A 20,528-nucleotide genomic window follows, 5' to 3' on the forward strand; every position below is an offset into this window, starting at 1 on the left:
ATGACAAGCACCTTTTTAAATGGACTGTACCATTTGCAGAGGAAGTCCAGGGGGGACTAGGAGAGACCATGTGAGCACACAGAAGTATGAGGCACAGCTGTGTTCAGGAGATACCGCTGTGAGGTTTTGGGAATGTGTGTTTGACTGAACCGAGTCATTTCTGTGATCCTGTGTGTTTGCAAACTAAAACTGAAGCACTGCGGATTTTTCTCTGTCTCTCATTCTGTGTTTACTGGGCGCACCTCCTGCTGTGGATTCGTGGACAAAGGGAAGGAAATCATTAGTTTGACAAAGGAGCAGTTATGGGAAGAAAACAATAATTGTTAACCAAACAAAGCTTTCATTGCAGTATCACAGCGAGGTATTCCTCCTGCAAACAAAGACAGTGTGAAGCTCTGTGGCAACGTTTGTGAAAAGTTAAGCAAAAATAAATAACTAAAGTAAAGGGAAGTATATATATCTGAATACATTGAAATGTGGTGGCTTTCAATTGAGCCGATTCGAAAGTTATTCAGCAAAAATTATTGTGTCTCGGAAAGCGCTTCCTACTTTCAAAGTCTATAATTAATCTCAATGAAAATGTGTGTATTGTATCCCAAAGCACACTGATGAAAAAGATCCTCATTATTAGAGAAAGTCTTAACGAGTAATTACATTTTTAATCTCAATATCAGGAAGATGGATTTGCAAAGGTAATAATGTGCTTGTTTCCATGTTAAATTCACAAGATGGGCTTCTGCATGCTCATCATTCCCCACCACCCATTTGTAGTCTGTTTGAGGCACTAAACCATTTCTCCACTTTTAAAGCCACATTTCAAAGCAACCTGCTGGGTGTGTGATCAACAATGCAACGCAAATGCATTTTTTTTTTGTATATGGTGTGCGTCGTATCCAGTCTCCCCTGCCTCCCTAGCCCACATCCTTTATTCCTTCCTTTTCTGTCATTTTCCCTCCATATGCCGAAATAGTCGGCGGCAGCAGACACAGTTGACTGCCACCTGCTTACTGATAAGGCTAATCATTCACAGTGAATGAAACATTAATGCTTCTTCCTCCTGTTTGCGGCACTGGTGGAGTGTGTGTGTGTGTGTGTGTGTGTGTGTGTGTGTGTGTGTGTGTGTGTGTGTGTGTGTGGGGGGGGTGGGGGGGGGGGGGGGGGGGGGGGGGGGTATTGTTTGGCTATATCTGCAGCCAGGGAGGGAAAATTGTTGCTTTGATTGTTGGAGCATTGCAGCACTATGACATTACTTTCAAAATGCCCTACATTTCACAGAAATCAAATAAGACATGGATAGATGCAAAAAGTATACAGGACAGAAAAACCTCCAGTTGAACTCAGGGTAGTTTGATAATTTGACAGTCGAGCTGACAGGAATTTGTAACGTTGTTTTAATGATGACAATGGTTATTGCCTATCATTAATATGCATGTGCAGGTTTCTTTTCCTTTTATCATTTAAAACAAACTGGTAAAATTGAAAATATGCCATGTGATTTCTGTCTTACTATAATGTCTGTTCTCTTAAAACAATGTCTGTTAAAGAAACAAACTGTAAATCTACATTTTAATAAGACTCTCAGTAGGAATTTACTGACAGCTGTGAGAATTTACTGACTAGATGTTAGCAAACAAATATAATTCTAAACAAAGTCAATTCAGTTTGATCCTATTACAACCATTCAAACTCACTGAATGAATAAATGTTTGATATTAAATGATAATCCATCAGAGATGAAAGTATATCTATAACTCCTATTTATCACATTGGGACAAAAGTGTTGCTGCAAATCTGCTGAGTAAGCAGGTTCACAATGTCATAAAATAGGTCAGCGGCGCAGTAAAAAGTGTGACTTTATTTACTTGTTTAACCAGAAGCAGTTACTATTTCCCAGTCCAGCGCCTTACACTGATGTAACAATAAAGATCTGTTTCACAGTCAATGTTGTCATGAGATGATGATGAGGTGCTTTATTATAATGAAGAGCCAGAGAGCAGAAAGTGAGCTGTTAATTGAGGAAACGTTTATGGGAGGTTCCTACCTGTATTTATAGACTAGAAGAAGCACAATGACATCATTATTTTTTTATTGTTGTTCAGATGTATAGTCATTATTCACTGACGGCATTCAGTTTCTTTCTCACATAACCACCAACCTCAGTCTCGTGCTCCACGACACAGAACACTTGATTATAAAGTATAATGGTTTATTTTTTGTTGTTGCTTTTACTGTGAAAACCTTGATCCAACCTGAACACACTTTGCATAAAGCGGTGCTGGTGGAGAAGCTGTGCTTTTTCACTCCATTGGCCCTTGGTTGTTAAAGAGGATGGTTTATAGAAAATGTGGTTGATGGTTTATTTGTGACCCATCCAGGGCGTTTCCCACCCTCGCCACTGGTTAGCTGAGGTTGGCTCCATCACCCTGCAACCCTGCGATCCTGCACTGGATTATGGATGGATGGATGGATCGAACAGCAAACATCTACTTCAACACACACTGAAGATTGACCAACAGTTTTTTTTTTTTGCTTGAAGGAAGGTCCTCGCAACAGTCTTTGATGTATCGGAAGTTAGAGTGAAAGCGCTGGCAGACACATCCAGGAACTAGCGCCCAAAGGCAGGAATAATCAAGATAAAAGTTCCCTGGCTTGCTTGAGAATTGAGCTTGTGTGTTCATATGGTGTTCTTAAATGTCAGCAACTGAATTTTAACAGCCATAGAGGGAGCAAAATCTCACAGGGGGGTGGGTGCTGATGACCAGGAACCCTTGATGGGAACTACTTCTAAAAAAAAAACCTCCAAAAACATTAATCCAGCAAAAGTTCATAACAGAAATCAGTCAAATCTTTAGCAACCACACAGTGAATGACAAACCATCATCATTGCAGTGATTAAAGATAACGTTTTGGCGACCAGCAAAGTAGGTGGCCTCAATTCTGTGTTTTCTAAATAAGAATACTAATACATCCCCGAAAGCTATACAACCAAGAACAATTCTGTTTTACCATGCTGTCCAGCCCAGAAACACTGTTATGACACTCAACACTCTAATTATTGGTTTCAGAAATAAGTACTTATTATTAACTCCTCTGTGTACTTGTCTTTGGGCCTGGAGGCTCAGAAACTCTGCCCCAGTTCCCACCCAACACCCCAGCCGATTGCTGCATTTCTCAACTGTAATCTGGCATTAGGCTGCCAGAGCATACCCACTCGCTCAGCAGTACAGCTGTGTTGTTATTGTTTCCCAAGGTTATATGAACTGAGACCCCCCCTCCCCCCCAAACCATCATGTGGTGAGCACAGATCAGCCACCACGCTTCAGAAGCCGGGGCGGCGAGCAACTGCTCTGTACTCCTGGAAAATGTTACCGTGGCCCGAGGCGCGCCGTCAGAGAGTGTGTGTGGGTGCGTGTGTGTGTGTGTGTGTGTGTGTGTGTGTGTGTGTGTGTGTGTGTGTGTGTGTGTGTGTGTGTGTGTGTGTGTGTGTGTGTGTGTGTGTGTGTGTGTGTGTCTGCCAAATATTGAGCTCTGCACAGTTGTTGCAAATAAAACTTAACTGACCGTCCGCCACACAATGCAAGTAAGGAGATGAGGAACAACACAGTCTCTCACACACACGCTCATCCATCTGCCCAGACACGAGTCACCCCTCCCTCCCTCCCTCCTCCCACCCAGTAAGTGAACATCATGTTGTTATTTATAGACGACCCTGCTGCTGCATATGATACATTAGTCATAGGGGAGGGCAAGCACAGACACACACATACTCACACCCTCCTACAGAAACACTCTGGGGCTAATAATCTCAAAGTCATCTGATATTCATTAATGGAATCCATCTCATGTCAGGTGTCAGAATAAAAGTCTATTGAAGACCGTGTGGATTTGTTTGTATCTAATTATAAATCTCACTATAAATTCTTCTCTTACACCCTTCGTATTCCTCAAGGAGGCTGCGGCTACAAAATGCTAATAAAATTTGCATTTACTGTAGACGAGCTCCAAATCTGCCTCATTGTGGTAATATCAGTCTGCATGCATGAAGCAGGTGGATGTAAACATCCTGCAAAACCTTTATGTGGTGTGACATTACTTTGTCACAGAAGTCTACCTACAGGGTAAATTGACTGTGTTCCAGATGCAGAATGTTCCAGAAAATGTTTTAAGATACCAGTGATCGTGGGCTTTTTCATGCTCTGGTATCTAAATCACTGTGAAGAATGACTGCAATTACTTCCACAAAATACAGTTGAAAAATATATCTGGGCTCATGAAAAACAACATTTTTATTGAGATTTCAAAAAAAAAAAAAAAGGTTTTCGAACCTGTCATCTTGAAAAATAGATTTTAGGAGCAAGCGGTTGTAAAAAAGTAGGATCAAATCAAATCAAATCGATGTTCCTAAATATGACAAAATAACTAGTTTCATCCCCTGTTAAATCTATAAATGGTGACAAGTTTCGGTGAGGTAAGCCTCAAACATGGGAATTCGATCTACGTGTGCATGTAAGGCCCGGAAATGGACCATCACAAGTTTCTTTCTGGGGTTTTTGATTGTGTCTGCAGTCTGTCAGTGGAGTGAATCGAGGCTGAGAGCATCCGTAATTAGTGGGTGTGCTGGGGCTCTTGGATTTGCATAAGAATGGTGACAGTAGGGAGTGGGATCAGTGCTGTGTAACCACACTGCATTGTGCTGCAGCTGAGTATCCATCCACACAGCAGCAGGGCCATTTGCAGCCAAGTCACCAGATTCAACTGAAGTCCCACACACACACACACACACAAAGTTACAGTGCTCAAACCCGCATATAGTACTTTTCAAGCCTGGTTGGTTGTAATTTCTTCAGTTGCCCAGGCAGAATTTTGTTGGTCGGCATTATCAGTTAGGACTCACAAGTTTTCACTGGCATGGTATTTGTTACCTGGCAACAACAGGAGCAGAAGTCAGCTGCCGTGCCAAAAAACTGCTAAAAGTTTTCAAACATTGCAATATTTGGGTTTTAGTTTGACTTGGCACTCGTAAAGCATTATTTGAGAAAACTCAATGGTTTTTCGCAAAACTCGTGCTAATGTCTACTGTTGATCTGATGCTTCTGTGATCCTTCGATCTTTACACTGGTGAACACTGGCCTGATACTATTCGGATGGTAGTCGGATGCTGGTCAGAAGCTAATCAGACAGGCGGTCTGGTGGTTTGATACTGGTCGTCTACTGGTCTGATGCGGTGAGTCTCATGCACATTTAGCTGGTGTCTCATGAACCCACCAACACAACAACAACATCTGCTGGTCTGACTGGAATGCATTCGGCTCGCCATGTAGGGTTACATCATATGTTTTGGAGCCGCTATCCTGGCTGTGACCAGCATTGATAACATACTGGTTCACTATGTTATCCAGTATCACACCAGCAAGGACCGCACACTAGGCTTTGCTCTTTTCAGCATCTATTTTGAATGAATTGAGTCTGTCGCTCAAGGAAAATACACCAGTTATATAGTTGTAGTTTTGAATGGTCATTTAAATTTTTGTCACCTTAAATTAGGATAGTACATGTTCATTAATTTTTTTAAAATATTGAAGTGGGTAAAGACAAGATATAATGTGACGGATATTAATGAAGTGTATCTAAGTATACATATGAAAGTGAGCGAGCAGCAAGGTCGAAAAGACAGATTGTTTTCTTCACCCAAGTCTTGCAGTGGTATGTCAGTGGAAGTGTTGTTTTTTTTTTTTCTCAGTATGTCTTTCCTTTGTCACAGTTCTGTCCGTCAGGGACTCATGGGATGTTTTTCTGCATTGCCTCGTGTAATTGCTAAAAATTCAGACAGACAGCCAAGAATTGAGATAAGTTATTCTGGGGCTTTTTTAATGCTAAGATAAGCTTCATTAATTCATCATTGCATCCACCCAAAGGAAGCTTTCACAGGAGGGGAGCATGCACTTCTAATCTGTTATGTGTTCAATCAGCTTTAGTCTGACAGTACAGATTAAATTTAGTGTGCATCCTTCACAGGAGAATAAACATTTAAAGCAGTCCAAATCTAACAAATTTCAAATTGTACCTTCAAAAAGGACAATAGATTATATTTCACACACTTTCAGTCTTGTGTCTTTTTTGGAGTTGCTTCTTTCCGGATAATCTCAATACATTGTCGAGGTATTTACCTCATAATCTGTGTTCAGTGCTTCAGACATGCCTCTGCAATGCAGAACTTATGGGCTGCACCAAAATCACCTGCTCATTGATAGCATCTGTGAGGGCCAGCCAATGAGCTGGAGAAGGTGCTGTAATGTGGGGGGCTGACCTGAATTCATACTTTGTTTATTTATTTTTATTTTTTTCAAGCAAAGGGAAATAGTTTAATGTCACCAAGGGAGTAAGGAAATTGAGTTTTTGTAGCTGAACGTTATCTTGATCTTTTATCAAGATCATCTTATCGTAGGGGAGAATGGGGCTGAAGCAAGGAAAAAAATGCTTTTCAGTCCAGAGTGAGAATACACAGGATAGACAAATAACAAACACCCGCAGTGGCAACAAAATAGAGGGGCTTGTTGGCAGAAATAAGAGGCGAGGATAGAATGAAACAGAAAGTAAGGAGTTGTTCCAAAATAGGATTGCAACATTTATCAGTTGTGTCTCATTTATGACTGTGCAGCTCATGTAACATTCTGCTGTTGATGGGTAAACCCTGCAAAGAAAGGAAACCCAACATGCCCTCTGGCTCCTGCTAATGAAAACATTTCAGCTGGGCACCAGATCCTGCATGACAGGATCATAATGATGAGAAAATATTGTGTGGGGGTTTTTTTTTTTATTACACAAGTCAATGTTATAATAATGAAGTATGCAGGCAATTGCTTTGCAAAGTTTTTGTTTTTCATTTTGCCCTATAAAGCCTAGAGACATTTAATTTTTGCTGAAGCAAAATGCATTCCACCATTTCACGTGAGATTTTCACAACAACCTTGAATGTAACTGATGGCAGTGATTGGTTCAGTTTACATAGAATATGAGAATGAAAAAGATATTGAAGGTGCGGGCCATAATAATTTGTATAATATGCAGCATAGAACAAAACAACAGTCCCGATATCATCTTGAAGACAATTTGTGACACAATGTTGGTATATTCAGCAATTTTTAATCTTGTAATGTAGGTTTTTACAACAAGATGGTGTATTGAGTCACTTGAATACGAAGAAATAGCAAAACTATGGTGGAAGCTATTGCTACAGTGGTGTAGCAAGAGTCACTAACTGGCTCACTATGACGATTGACCAAAAAGAAAAGCAGAAGAACAGAAACTGTAGAATCTATGTGAATAAGAACAACAATAATGCATGAGTCTTACATAGTGCTTTATTCTAGGAGACTCAAGGCACTTGCATTGCATTATTCACTCACTCCATAATCGGTGGTGGTAAGTTACGTATGTAACCATAGCTGCCCTGGGGCAGACTAACAGAGACAAGGCTGTCAAACTGCGCCATCGGCCGCGCCGACCACCACCAGCCACTCAGTCTCACACTGCATCCACTCATGCACTGCATGTGGAGGACAGACTGGCATTAAAGAGACTCAACACTGCAACAAAGGTGCAACTGAAACTTACTTTAGAACACTGTGTAAACCTCAATTTGCGTGTGTTCAGGGTGATGAAGACAACATTGGCAGTGATCAACAGCTCCTCAATAAAGCAGAGTAACGCTTTGCTACTGTTCATGTTCCAAAAAACAAAACAATGCTGATTCAATCATTAGTAGTCTTGGCATACGGAGATGAAGTTTGCAGCATCTCAATTATGCACATGAGATCATTTCTGCGAAAAGGGGGCAGGAACATTACTGTGTAACACAAGAAGTGCTGTGGGATCATTCCAGAGTGGCGCCCGAACCACGATGAAGAGCAGACACAGGCCTTACGAAAACACGAAATCCAAATAATTCTCTGCACTTATCTGCTCATGCTCAAGCCTCCTTTCCCTTCACTGTTTACTCTTGAGAGAGAGAGAGAGAGAGAGAGAGAGAGAGAGAGAGAGAGAGAGAGAGAGAGAGAGAGAGAGAGAGAGAGAGAGAGAGAGAGAGAGAGAGAGAGAGAGAGAGAGAGAGAGAGAGAGAGAGAGAGAGAGAGAGTGAGACCACTCCAACTACATCAGTCTGTCCACCCCTGAGGGATTACACAGACAGTTGTATAACTGAAAGGTCACAAGTTTAACGCCCACGACAGCAAGTGTGAGAAAGCAGACTTCCCAAGTTTTGTTGAGGAAAAAGTGCCAAGAATTCCAAGGAAAAAAATCTGTTAAGATATTTGATGAGACATATTAATTACAAATAACAAATCATCACTATGCAACTCTTTTGGTCAATACAATGGTTCATGAATTGAGTGTACAGTATGTAAAATAAACACAGGCAGAATGATCAAGCCTCACTTGGTTCCTGTTCTGTCTTTCTAGGAAACACGAGGATCCAGCGAATCAACAAAGTTGAGCATCAGTTAAAGAAGCTCAAGTTTTTCTCAGAAGCAGACCATACAGAAGCGGATGAATGGTGAAAGCTCAACGACTTCAAAGCAGTCGTGATATTACTTCATAACTGATAAACAAGGGCCACTCAAAGAAAATATAGTAGAAAAAGTTTATTTCCCATCATCAATTCAAGTCATGAAAGTTTCATGGATTTCAGATGGATTGAAATATGTTTAACATATAAGTCCTGCAAATAAAACTAATGTATCTAAAGAAAGTAGAATACTTCACAGAATCAGATGATTTTCCATTTTGTTTTTTGTTTTTTTGCCAGAAACTGTAATAATGATATTATAACATGCTTGAAACATTTCAGTCTATATATTGAGTGTAGAAATAACTGTCAAGGTAAAGCAACCTGTCATCAATGTTCACATTTTTTGAGATTCCTTTGTTTCAGGACAGGCACTGGTTTAGCGCCTTCAGTTCGATACATACTCTGTGAAAACAAGACATATTTTATAACATTTTTCAAGAACAAAGTTAGTTCTTGCTCTAAAATTTCATATTTGACAAGAAACTCAAGTGCAGAGCTTCTGGGAGTTTTTCTACATTAACCACGTCCTCTTAAAATTTCCCACAATCGCACAAAAACAACACGAGAGAAACAATTTGCCCCGATGACGATTGGAAAACAAGCTGTCTGAACTCCGAAAACATTATTGTGAGAAAAGCGTTATGTCACTTTGTTCTCACAGCCCTGGGAGAGAGAACAAATTGCTTGGATCGAGCTGAGAATGTGTCGACGATGACACATACATCGAAGACAAAACAGGTAAGACTTGAGCATATAAGAGAGAGGTCCAGGACATGAGGCACCCTGATCACAACTGAGTGTCAAGAAACTTAAAAGTACCGGAAATTACTCTCGTGTCTAAAGAAGACTGGTTGGGTCATTATTAAAAACGTAAAGGCCGGCCCGAGGAGGGATGACAGACTGTATATGCCATACCATGCTATACCATGTAGGGCTACAGCCAAAGACGTTATTGTCGGGCCCATTTGATTTCTTATGGAAATGGAAATGACTGTGAACAAAGGCTTCTTTGCAATGTGAGGCACCAGTCAGGAAAAGAAGCTCTTCATCACAGCCTTATTGTTTGTGTTCTTTCTTTTCAGCACAACAGAACAAATATACTACGGCTCAGATAATTACAATTGTACATCATTGTGAGTCACTTCATTCAAGTATTGATTAACCTGCTTATTTTAAATAAACTGAATGAACCATTATGTCAGGATAATTCGCACACTTAACGGGAAATGACCAATGAGAAGAGGTGTCAGTATGAAGGTGAAATATCAGAGGAAAGAATTAGCAGTTATTGCTCCTCTCAAATCGAACACGGCTCTGGGCCCAGACAGGTTCCCCTCAGAGTGGTCCGAAGTAATGAGGGAATCATTGATCCCTGTTCTGCAGTCCACCTTTAATTGGGTTCTTGAGGGAGATGAGATACTGCTCGCCTCCAGAGAATGAGTGACTTTGCTGATTAGAAAAGAAGGAAGAGATCATTCTGAATATGGCAACCTGTAAGTGCAATAAACCACAGTTTTAAAAATGTCACACGGCAGAGTAAATGTAATGACTTTCAGTGTAAATTATCAGCGAAGGTCAGGTCAGCTTCATCTTACAAAGATCACCCCTGACAAGTTGTGCTGCTTAACCATGGGGAAAGAATTAGGATAAATAGGTCCGTTTCCAAAAATTCTGTCATTAGTTCTTGTTTGTTTACCATTTGTTTGGACCGAGTAATTTTTTATAAATGTAAATTAAGGAAATGGGACTTTTAAATGATGTATTACGATGCTTAAAACATGGATTGTATCCTAATTTTTTAAAACAATGATGTCTCCTTCCAAAAACCAAATGATGATTATGTTTAAAAAATGAGCAGTGTCACTTTTGATGACAGCCTCATAAAAAAGAAAACACAGAATTTAAATGCAGACTTTAAGTTATCATAACAAGGTTATGGGATGTCGTCACAAAATGCTCATCTTTATTGTAAAGCATGGATGAACGCAAAAAAATTGCTTCGATTTTGAGAGTTGTCAGGAGAAAAACAAACTTCGAAATGGTGACTTGTAGGAATATTTTAACCAAGACAATCTGTAGGACAGTCAGGTCTTTTTGCATGGTGGTTAAGGAAAGGGTTGGAAACCTAAGCTGCACTTCATACTGAAGATATCAGAATCCATTCCACATAAAGTTTTTCAAAAGACACAAACAGCAGAATCAAAACGTCAAACATGATGAGATAAGTCTCTATAAGCAGAACTCCAAATATATTTGCCTGGTGATTGTTTTGTCAGTGTTATTGAAATGACATCAGATTGTCTAGTTCACATGAACACTCAATAAAGTGATTAGATTGATTTCACCAACAGCACACAAGTATGTCAGTGGACCAATCCTATAATGCTTTGCATCGTGACAGCAGGCATTGGTGACATGAACACATGATCTCATAGCCAGGTTTTCCCAGAGGCTGTATTCAGTATCATCAGTATTGATTGCAAATTCAACTGCGTGTTTCTTTAGAAATGGAAAAATGAAAAACACTAGTGGTGTGGCAGCGTTGCCCCTTGTATCTGGGCCTGTAGCGACGGGTAAACGGCGTTGACTACTCGGTTCTAAAAAATCATCGGCGTCAAATCCGTAAGTCGACGCGTTGCCACATCTACTCGCCACACACTCGTGAGTGACCAAAACAAAACCAGGATGGAGGACGAAACTCCGTCTCCAACCAGCTCTCAGGCTCAGCAGCAACCCGCCGCCCGACATCAAAGCTGTGGGAATACTTTAAACGCAGCCATAAACGTCAAGGCAAAATTATTTCCAGTCTTTGCACGGTGGAGCCGGCATATCACACCAACACAACTTCCATGTGGGAGCATTTGAAGCAGAGGCATCCCATTGTTACTCGTGGCGCCACAGAACAAAAGAAAGTAACGTTACTACCGCCAACGTTTGCTAAATTAATTTCATTTCAATAGTGAGATGGTCTCTGGTTCGAGTCCAGGTATCCAGGGCTTTTCTGCGTCACCACACGAGGCGAAGATGGATAAAACGGTACAGAAGACCGATAAATGGATGAAACCACAGACACTCTTAACTCAATATCAGACACAGTTAAACCAGGATTGGAGGTCTGCAATAATAATAATAGTAAAGAAACATTCAGCTTTATTGATTGTGTCTGGGAGGGGTGCACCTGTGATAGCATCGAATCATGGCATGTTCAAGAGATTTCAATTAGTCATTCAATTAGATAAATTACATGTATGCAATTATGGGTGTGACATATTAAAGGGTGATTCTATTGATCATTGTCATTTAGTTTTTGTGTTTACAGGTGTGTCAGGGATAGGAGGTGGTGTGTGGATAGACCCAAGCACAGACTCAAAGAGTTCCATAAAAAACAGGTTTATTGCAGTCCAGGGAACATGAGGAAATGCAGGAGACACACACACACACACACACAGGGGCAAACACAGAGACCTGACAAGGTGTATCTCCCAAAAGGTGCAATTCAATGAACTGTTTCGTCAGTTATTTCTTGACTCATAGCGCATCATGTATACTCAGGCTGGATGGAGCATATCAAGTCAAATATCAGAAAAAACATTCAACCTTATAAAACCTAATATTTATAGACACTGGTATTTTGATTGTTATAAATTATGCGCTAAAATTATATAGCTTGAAACATTTCATGTTATGTGTAATAATTCTAAAAGAAATACAAGGTTTCATTGTATTAAATTATGTGGAAAATGAACTTCCCTTTTTAACCAATTATTTTGAGATGCACCCAAACCAGAATAATTAATATCTAATTATTATGATGAGAACAATCAAAATCAACTTGTTTTCAACGGCAAATGAGATCCCTGTGAGTGAATATTGACGCCTCTGCTGTTCTTCCCACCGTACAACTCTGCATGAACTGCCAGTCAACAAATAATATACGCAGTCAACTGGTTAAACAATTTGTCGACAAACACGGATAACTTTTTACATTCTGTCTGACAAGATAGTGGAGATTTTAGATACATGCTTGCGTCATTGCAATAGCGTCAGTCCACATCCCAACTCAAGAAATGTCTCTAATTTCTTGTTCCATGAGCAGCAAGTTCCCGTTCAACCACCCCTGCTCGCACACGGACGTGTCAGCATGAGGCAGATCCAGATAGCAGGGAGACATTTTTCCATGAGACTGAATCTAAGCTGGCGCTGCGGTAACAGCTTAGGGCTAATCTCGGACACAAACAGGTTTGTGGACTTTGATGGGAATTAAGATACATGCTTCTTTGAAGTGAGACAAGCAGGGAACAAAGCTCTCACGCAGGTTTATGGGCAAAAAAGAGGAAAAAAAAACGTTCACGTCTGCGTGCATCTGGCTGCGTGATATCATCGATTGCCATCCGCTGAAGGTGGGGAAGATTGTGTTTGCTTTACGGATGATGGAAGTGGATTTTGTGCCTGAGCAGACATCCTAACCTTCAAATACAAATATACTTTCCAACTGGATACAAGACAAAAAAAAAGTATTTTTCTAGGATGTCTGTTTTGCACTTTTGTTGATGAGACAAAAAGATCCTGCAGAGACTCCCTCTCCAAACCCCATTCGCTTAATCTAAAATCGGATCTGACACTATCTTTGGACGAAGGCCACCATCTGATCAATTAACCGCTGCACAAACAGAATAAACTTTTTGTAAAGGTCAACATGATGAAACCTGAAGGTGTTGTTTGCAAAGCTGCCTTTGGCAAATAATCAAAATGAAATACAGAATAAATACATTAATATCTAACGAGGACGTGTACAGTGACCACTTTGGATCACGTACTGAAGCAAGAGGGACGAATAAAGTAGGCTTTCATGTTTCAGTTGGATGATATCAAATCTGCAGGCTCTTTGAACGCAACGTCCAAACTCACAACAGTCAGTATCAGAATAAATACTCATTAGCATGACGGGTATTTATTTTTACTTTCTTTGTAATTGTGTTGAAAGAACTGACAGCCAATGAACAGCAGACATTAGCCAGTGAAGTTTAGTTCAATCGAAGAGGATCTTTTCACATCCATACACAGATGTTTACTGAACAACATGAACACAAAAGAGGAAAAAAAGAAAAAAAAAAAAAAGAAAAACCTTTTCACCACATACAAGAGAGGGCTGAACACAATGATTCACAATGCAGTTCACGGTTGCCTTTAAAATAAACAAAGTCATTGGCTGGTGACCTGAGGAGCACACAGATGGGCCATTTTTCCTGCTGAAAAGGAGTGCGTGTTTGCACATGTGATGGTGTTCATCTTAACCAAAACCCCTGAAGAAGAGGGGTTAGCGTGGTTAATTGTAAACGTTTATGCGTCTTCGGTGCGTGCGGGCGTGCGTACGTACTGGAGGCTGAGGGAGAGAAAGGGAGTAATTGCACGTTTCGGTTTGAGGGGCAGCTCCTGTCTCCTCTGTTCTGTATGCAGCAGCCATCGTCTCTGTGACGAGGACTGAGAGCGGCTCTGTTTAGGTGCTGTGGGGGGTTGATGCCGGCTGGCTTGATGCATCTTTTCAAAACCACTTTCCCTCAAAAAGGCACGGCACACGCATGACAAGCTCTTCTACACTTCACCCTCAAAGACAGTGTTAAAAATAAAAATAAAAATGTTTGTATTGAAAGATTTTTACGCATGAGGGTACCTTTTAAGAGGCTCCCAAATATGGGCAATTTTGATAAATACATGCATGTGTGTTTACTTTTATTCTTGTACCTGAATGGAGAGATTCATGATTGCAAAAAGCAAAGAAATGATTTCATAGAGAGGTTTTGAGGTCATAGCACACACTACATTAGTTTTGTCCTTGAATTTGTTTAACCACAGCTTAACTTTCCTGTAATTCGATCAATGCATCATCCGTATGGGCAGGAAACGGTTTTTATCATTTTACTTTGAGCACTCTGGTGGGTTTTAAAACCATCTACTAGGCTCAGGATGGTCATGTTTCATCTAAGATTTTAGCAGCCCACATCACACCACCCAGTCAAGAGTCTATGATTTTAGACGATAGGCAACATATGAGGCACACTTAATGTAGAGAGCTTCAGGTGAAAGCAGAAAGCGATTTCCCATCAAAGCTTCTGAAACAAGGAACAAAAGAAAGCTAAAATGGGAATGTGCAGGAGAGAATTGAAGTAACAGTAACAGCGCCAATCCAAAGGTTTAGACTGTTTATCTTGGGAAATTTGCATTATAATTAGTATTGCTCTATAAACTATCCATCCGTCTTCCAACATGCAAATGTCAGTCAAAAAGGGCCGCATAGCAGGATTCAAACATAGAGAGCCAAGAGTGCCATCCACTATACAACCATGGGATGCAGTTTACAGCAGCCTATGATAAACATCAAGTAGAATCTAAAATCTAATTTTAAAGACCACAATAGTGGGTTTTTTTTTTGTAATGTCTTTGTAAATGCTTTTGAATTGATACAAATGACGCAAGTGATTATAAAACACTTTTCACTGCAGTGACTTCATGATGAGTCCTCAGTACTTTGACAACGCTTGCGATAAACATCAGTGTCACCTCAGTTATGCTTTAATTTATACAGTGACAATTCTTACCAAGCACGAGGTGTTGTCACATTAACTAAATAAATAAAAAAAAGCAACATGAATATATTAAATAAATGAAAATAAAATCCTGGGAGTCGGTTTTCTGGGGGTTTAAGCACCTGTGAATGCCTTGTCACATATATTTTAATACCTAATAATAAGCTTCTGATTTGACTAAACTGTACAACGAATAATTCAGTACTGTCACTTTAATAATCACAAAGACACTTTTTTTTCCTACTTGAATAAACCAAGATAATAGTGAGTTAATGGTTTATTTTCATACAATTTTCATAGCTGGCTTCAGCTCAGTGCCAATACGTTGTCGTAGTGAAGCATACCAAACTTGATTTTGTAAATGAATGCCATTCATATCAATACCTAATGATGTTTACACTTGATTCATTTGCAAACTGAATTAAGTAGTCTCCCATTGTCATTATAACTGTGGAGGAAAAAAAATGGAATCAATTACAGGAATGGAAAGAGGCTTGAAAACACCGTAGGGAATCAGCTCTTCCATCACTCGTGGTGAAGTGCACTATAATCTTCTCAAAATATGCAGGTCTTTGCAAATGAACTCATTACCTCTGGTGTTAAAACAGCGTGGAGTGCTTGTTGATGGTGTTTATCTGAACAATTAAATGCGGACAACTACTGCATGTGTGATTACACCCTGAACTGAGTTAGAACAGTTGAGCGCAAATTATCAAAGCACATCCCAAAAACATTTTTAAGTAAACCGGATTACACTAAATATTAATAGTTATCAAGTCAAAAATAATGGAATAATCTCCATGAAGAATACAGTTATAGAATTCAGATCTTTCTAATTTTAGATTTTATTTTGTTTGTTTTCAAAGAGTTCATCTGACAACGAAACCTCCAAATGTTGATTTTCATGCTCACGTACTTGTGTCGAGGCTGCTTTATTTTGGAGGGTAGCATTTTATTATGTTTGGTATGTCCTGACCTCAGTCTTAAAAAGTTCACCCCCTCCTCAGCGCCCTTTTTTGCTGTCCTCACCGTGCCTGCTTCTTTTTGCACAGGTTTAATTTATCACCCTGTGTTCAATACATCCCAGCTGTGCTGCTGCTTCTTAATGAAGCTCCTCTTTATGGTACCTATTGCTTCATATCTACAAAAGGAAATGTCTGTCTGTGTGTGAATTGGTATTCATGGAATTCTTAATGAAACATGTTTATTTTAAAATCCGACTTTGTACTGTCTCATATGGTGCAGTAACTTTATTCTTCCTTCTCCATCACAAACACTTGGTAAAGACAGTAGTGACATCAATGCAGAGGATGAATCTATAAAAACAGTGACATTTTCAAATCTTCTATCCACTGCGGTGCTGCCGTGAGACGTATAATTCTGAATGAAATGGAAGAAACAAATGTTTATGACTGTTTATTATAAACATAAATATATAATATTGAGGGTGCTTTCACAACTGCACACCATCATGCACATCATAGATTTCATACATTGCTGTTAGAATGACGGACGATCACATTTAATTTTGCCAGCCATGTTCAAACGCCGTACCAACTGGTTGCCACGACTACCAAGCGTGACGACAAGGAAAGAACCATGAACCACAGTGATGCTTCACTATGTTCTATATGTTGTGTGTATCATGTTGTGCAAAAAGTGGAGTTTGACAATGGAATCTATGTTCAATAAATGATTAAATCATCCTGAACCATGACGTCTTTTTTAGATTGAGAAACAGACACACAGCTGTGTGGCTTATGTGCATCCTACCAGCTCATTGAAGTGTGGGAGCCTTTTTAGTTTGAGTCTGTGGAGTATGAGCGAAAGTTAACCTTAACTGGGAGCATTGGGCTGCCACAGGAGTGAGGGGTCTCGCTCAGACAGCCACACCAGTGACCAGTGGGATTCGAACCTGTGAACTTCTTTGTTCTCAAACCTCCAGACCACCACTGCTGTAGCAGTTGAAAAAATAGTGCTCCTGTATACACGCTTTAATCTATATTATTATTATTACTATGTTTTAGGACATTTTCAAAACCTTTTTTTTTTCTCATCCATTTCTTGAATACAGACATGATACAATCACTTGCAATGTGTTTTTTCTTTTCGAACTCGATCTTCTACAACCTTAATCAGGAACCGCGATGCATGCCTTCTGTTTGGAAACATTGACTCAGCTCTGGTGGATCAGAAAAGGTCAAATATCATTCAGCTTTGCAAACTATTTTTTGGTGGATATTATATAGAATGTTGAATAAATTATAAATCAAGATGAATTATGCTAATTAGTTTGTTACTTTAGGATAGAGTAAAAACCATCTTTCCTTACTCATTTGTCACTTAAAATGTAACGCTATCGATGTGTCTACTTGATCATTTCTACACATGCATCTACCACATGCACTGGATAAAGAACAGCTAAGGAATATCCTGTTTTGTGACTTTATAAGCACACGATATTATTGACCTGAATCTGAGCCTGAAAAGACTGCTGGTACTCCTCTTTTTGAAGACGACACAGCATTACAACAAGCCACTAAAAGACTCATCAGGGAGACATAGAGGGTTGTCATGGATACATGGAGCCGGCACTCTGGACTTTAAAGGGATTCTATTTTGTGAAAACAAATCGCATTAATTCCTCAACCTCCCAAATAACTGAGAATATAAACCTGGCACAGGCTCAAATAACTGTACCAGGTAAGAATATTTTGGCCCCAGCCTGAAATGCTGCACTGAGCACACAGAGATAAACAGATTAATACGCATGTTATATTCCTCCCAGCTCTGCCTACAAAAGGTTACTTATATATGTATCCTCTTCAAATTTGATAGTAATTCCTCCTGTCTATGCAATGCCAGATAAAAGGTCATCTCTGTTTGACCCCGAGCTGTCAGGTCAGCACATGGCCCAACCTCCTCCAGCAGTATATGGCGAGGTTTAGAAAGAAAACGAGGAAAAAAGGCCCACATTAGTGGAGAAGTGAGGTATGAGCTATACAGAGTGATTAAAAAAAAAAAAAGATCATCTTGCAGAGGCTAATCTGAGTTTTGCCAAAAGAAAGATGAAGCACCCGTATTTGAGGGTGCCTTGCAGCTGTTAGCAGCCCAGTCCTGCGTTCTGCATGGGTAGGATTAGTCTGGTAGCTGTGTACCTAAATATGATTTTCTAACTGAGTGAGCACCCCGACCAAGCAAAGTCAATTATAATAGTCAGCTCTTATAGATGAGAAATATTCCGAGAAGAGGGTGCGATATATATAAACATGCTGGTATCACTCATCTTACAGGTCAGTGTGCATGTCGAACGTGGCTGTTCTTTACAGAAAACTGTCGAGGACCTCGGTGACTTCTGAAAATACACCATCAAGATCATGTCTTGTAAGTTAATTCGATGTGATATTTTGTCGATTTGTGGATGCTTTCCTCACCATGTCCACAGGGTTTTGGTTTGTGACTGAAAACACTTCAGTGCAGAGGTTCTTCACGCTGAAGGGCGACGTCTTTGCTGACGAAACAACTCTGTACCCAAATATAGAGCCAGTAAAAAGTGACTCATCCGTGACCTGAGCAATCATGCCTCTCCACCTCAGTACACCTGTGATCAACAGGTTACACATAAGCCTTCACCACATTGTGGTTATTTACAGTCTCATGTAGGTAAAAGTAATAATTCGTTGGAGGTGCAGTGTAAAGTTAAAAAGCTGTTTACAACCACTCAACATAAGTGAAGGTACAGAGTCTTTTAGTAAACAAGCCATCACACTTAAATCAACTCCACACAATATCTAGCAAATTTGTGTTTATTTGGAAAATAAGACTCACCTTTTACACAAGTTTTGCACTCCTTTCAGTAAAACTAAATAGTGATTTTTTTTGGTAACATTTATTACCAAAAGAACTAACTTTTTTGTTTCTGACAAAACCAAAAATGTAGAACTGTTACTGGACTTAAAAATGAACACTTTTGTTTACTCAACATGTTCAACGGTGAGTCACTCTTTTGAACTCGCACATGAGCTGTAATTAAGCTAAACAAAGATTCCTTTTACTATTGGGATACTGGTGAAAGTATGAATCAATATTCACCTTTATGTCAAAATGAATAGATCCTGACAAAACAATCAGAGGATTAGCATCATTTTACCTCATTAAATCCATTTTAATCCTTGAAAGATTTAATGCTATTATTCCAATTATCAAATGCCGTTGATCATTAAGAGTTGCATTCGGAAAATCAACCAGATGATTAAAATACTACTAAACTCATGTTTTGCAGTGATTCCTTGCTTCCCATCCATTCTATATACAACTCAGTGTAGCTGGAGCTGATCCCAGCTTATGGAGGAAGGCATCATGGGGCAAACAGAGATTTAGCCTTTTTTTTTTTTTAATCTGTGTGAGGAAAACCAGAGTAGAAGAAGAGAACCCACAATGAGAACATGCAAACTCTCCGAAAGGTCGAGACCCTCTCGGATCAGCCACTACACACTGAAACAATTAAACACGAACGAGGCACAATAATAATCAGGGGAAAATGAGGAAATTGCCGGTGAAAGGTTTTATCTCCCACCGATAATGGGCAGTGTTTATATGTGGGTGGAGTTTATTTACATGGTCTGAACAGTTAGGCAAACAATGTCTGACCCTGAAGTGATCAACTCTTGCAATTACCCCAACATAACATACAATTTAAATCTAATTGCAGCAAAATTAAACTCTGGAAGTAAACTCCAGAATTTTTAACTATAAAATCTGTTATTTCACTTCTCCCTTGTTGCAGAAATATATAGACATACAAGGTTGCCGTTGTGCATAATTCTCTGAATTTTACATGGGCTACAAAAGAAACAGGTGGACCTCAAAGGCACATGAGTGATCAATCTGGACGAGAGGTCTACTACAGGAAGGATTACCATGATGCATGGCCTTGCTCATCGTTATTTACTACTCGTGTCAAAGGCAGCCAGATAGGAGGTAACTCGTGGGAGCAGAGGAAATCAAAGATAGCTAAAGTGTAATTATCTGAGCGAGAGAGAGAAAGAGAGAGAGAGAAAGAGAGAGAGAGAGAGAGAGAGAGAGAGAGAGAAAGAGAGAGAGTACTGAAATTATCTCGTTTATATAAGTGTCTACAGACAAAACACAAAGATTGAATAGCTTGAATCAAGTGCTTCGACATAGGTTTCAAAACACTCGTGTCACTTTAGACACCTGAAGTCAATACAAAAAAATAACCATAATGTTGTAAAGAAAAGACCCCTCCCCCAAGAATGGAAAGGATAAGATTGAGAAGTGTACTCAGCAGGGTTCGGTCAAGTGGATTAATCAATATCCAGCAACAATCCCCAGTGATGAGTCATTCAACTAATGATATA

The 20,528-nt window shown here is 39.7% G+C and overlaps 1 protein-coding gene across 2 annotated transcripts in view; it reads right to left on the bottom strand.

Annotated features, from left to right (window-relative positions):
- The window catches only part of LOC308130296 (kazrin-like), a 163,768-nt gene that overhangs the window by 118,245 nt on the left and 24,995 nt on the right, over positions 1-20,528 (bottom strand). The gene's annotated exons all lie outside the window — the stretch shown is intronic.

The sequence above is a fragment of the Blennius ocellaris genome (genome assembly GCF_963422515.1).
Source record: "Blennius ocellaris genome assembly, chromosome: 5".
Classification (NCBI taxonomy): Eukaryota; Metazoa; Chordata; class Actinopteri; order Blenniiformes; family Blenniidae; genus Blennius; species Blennius ocellaris.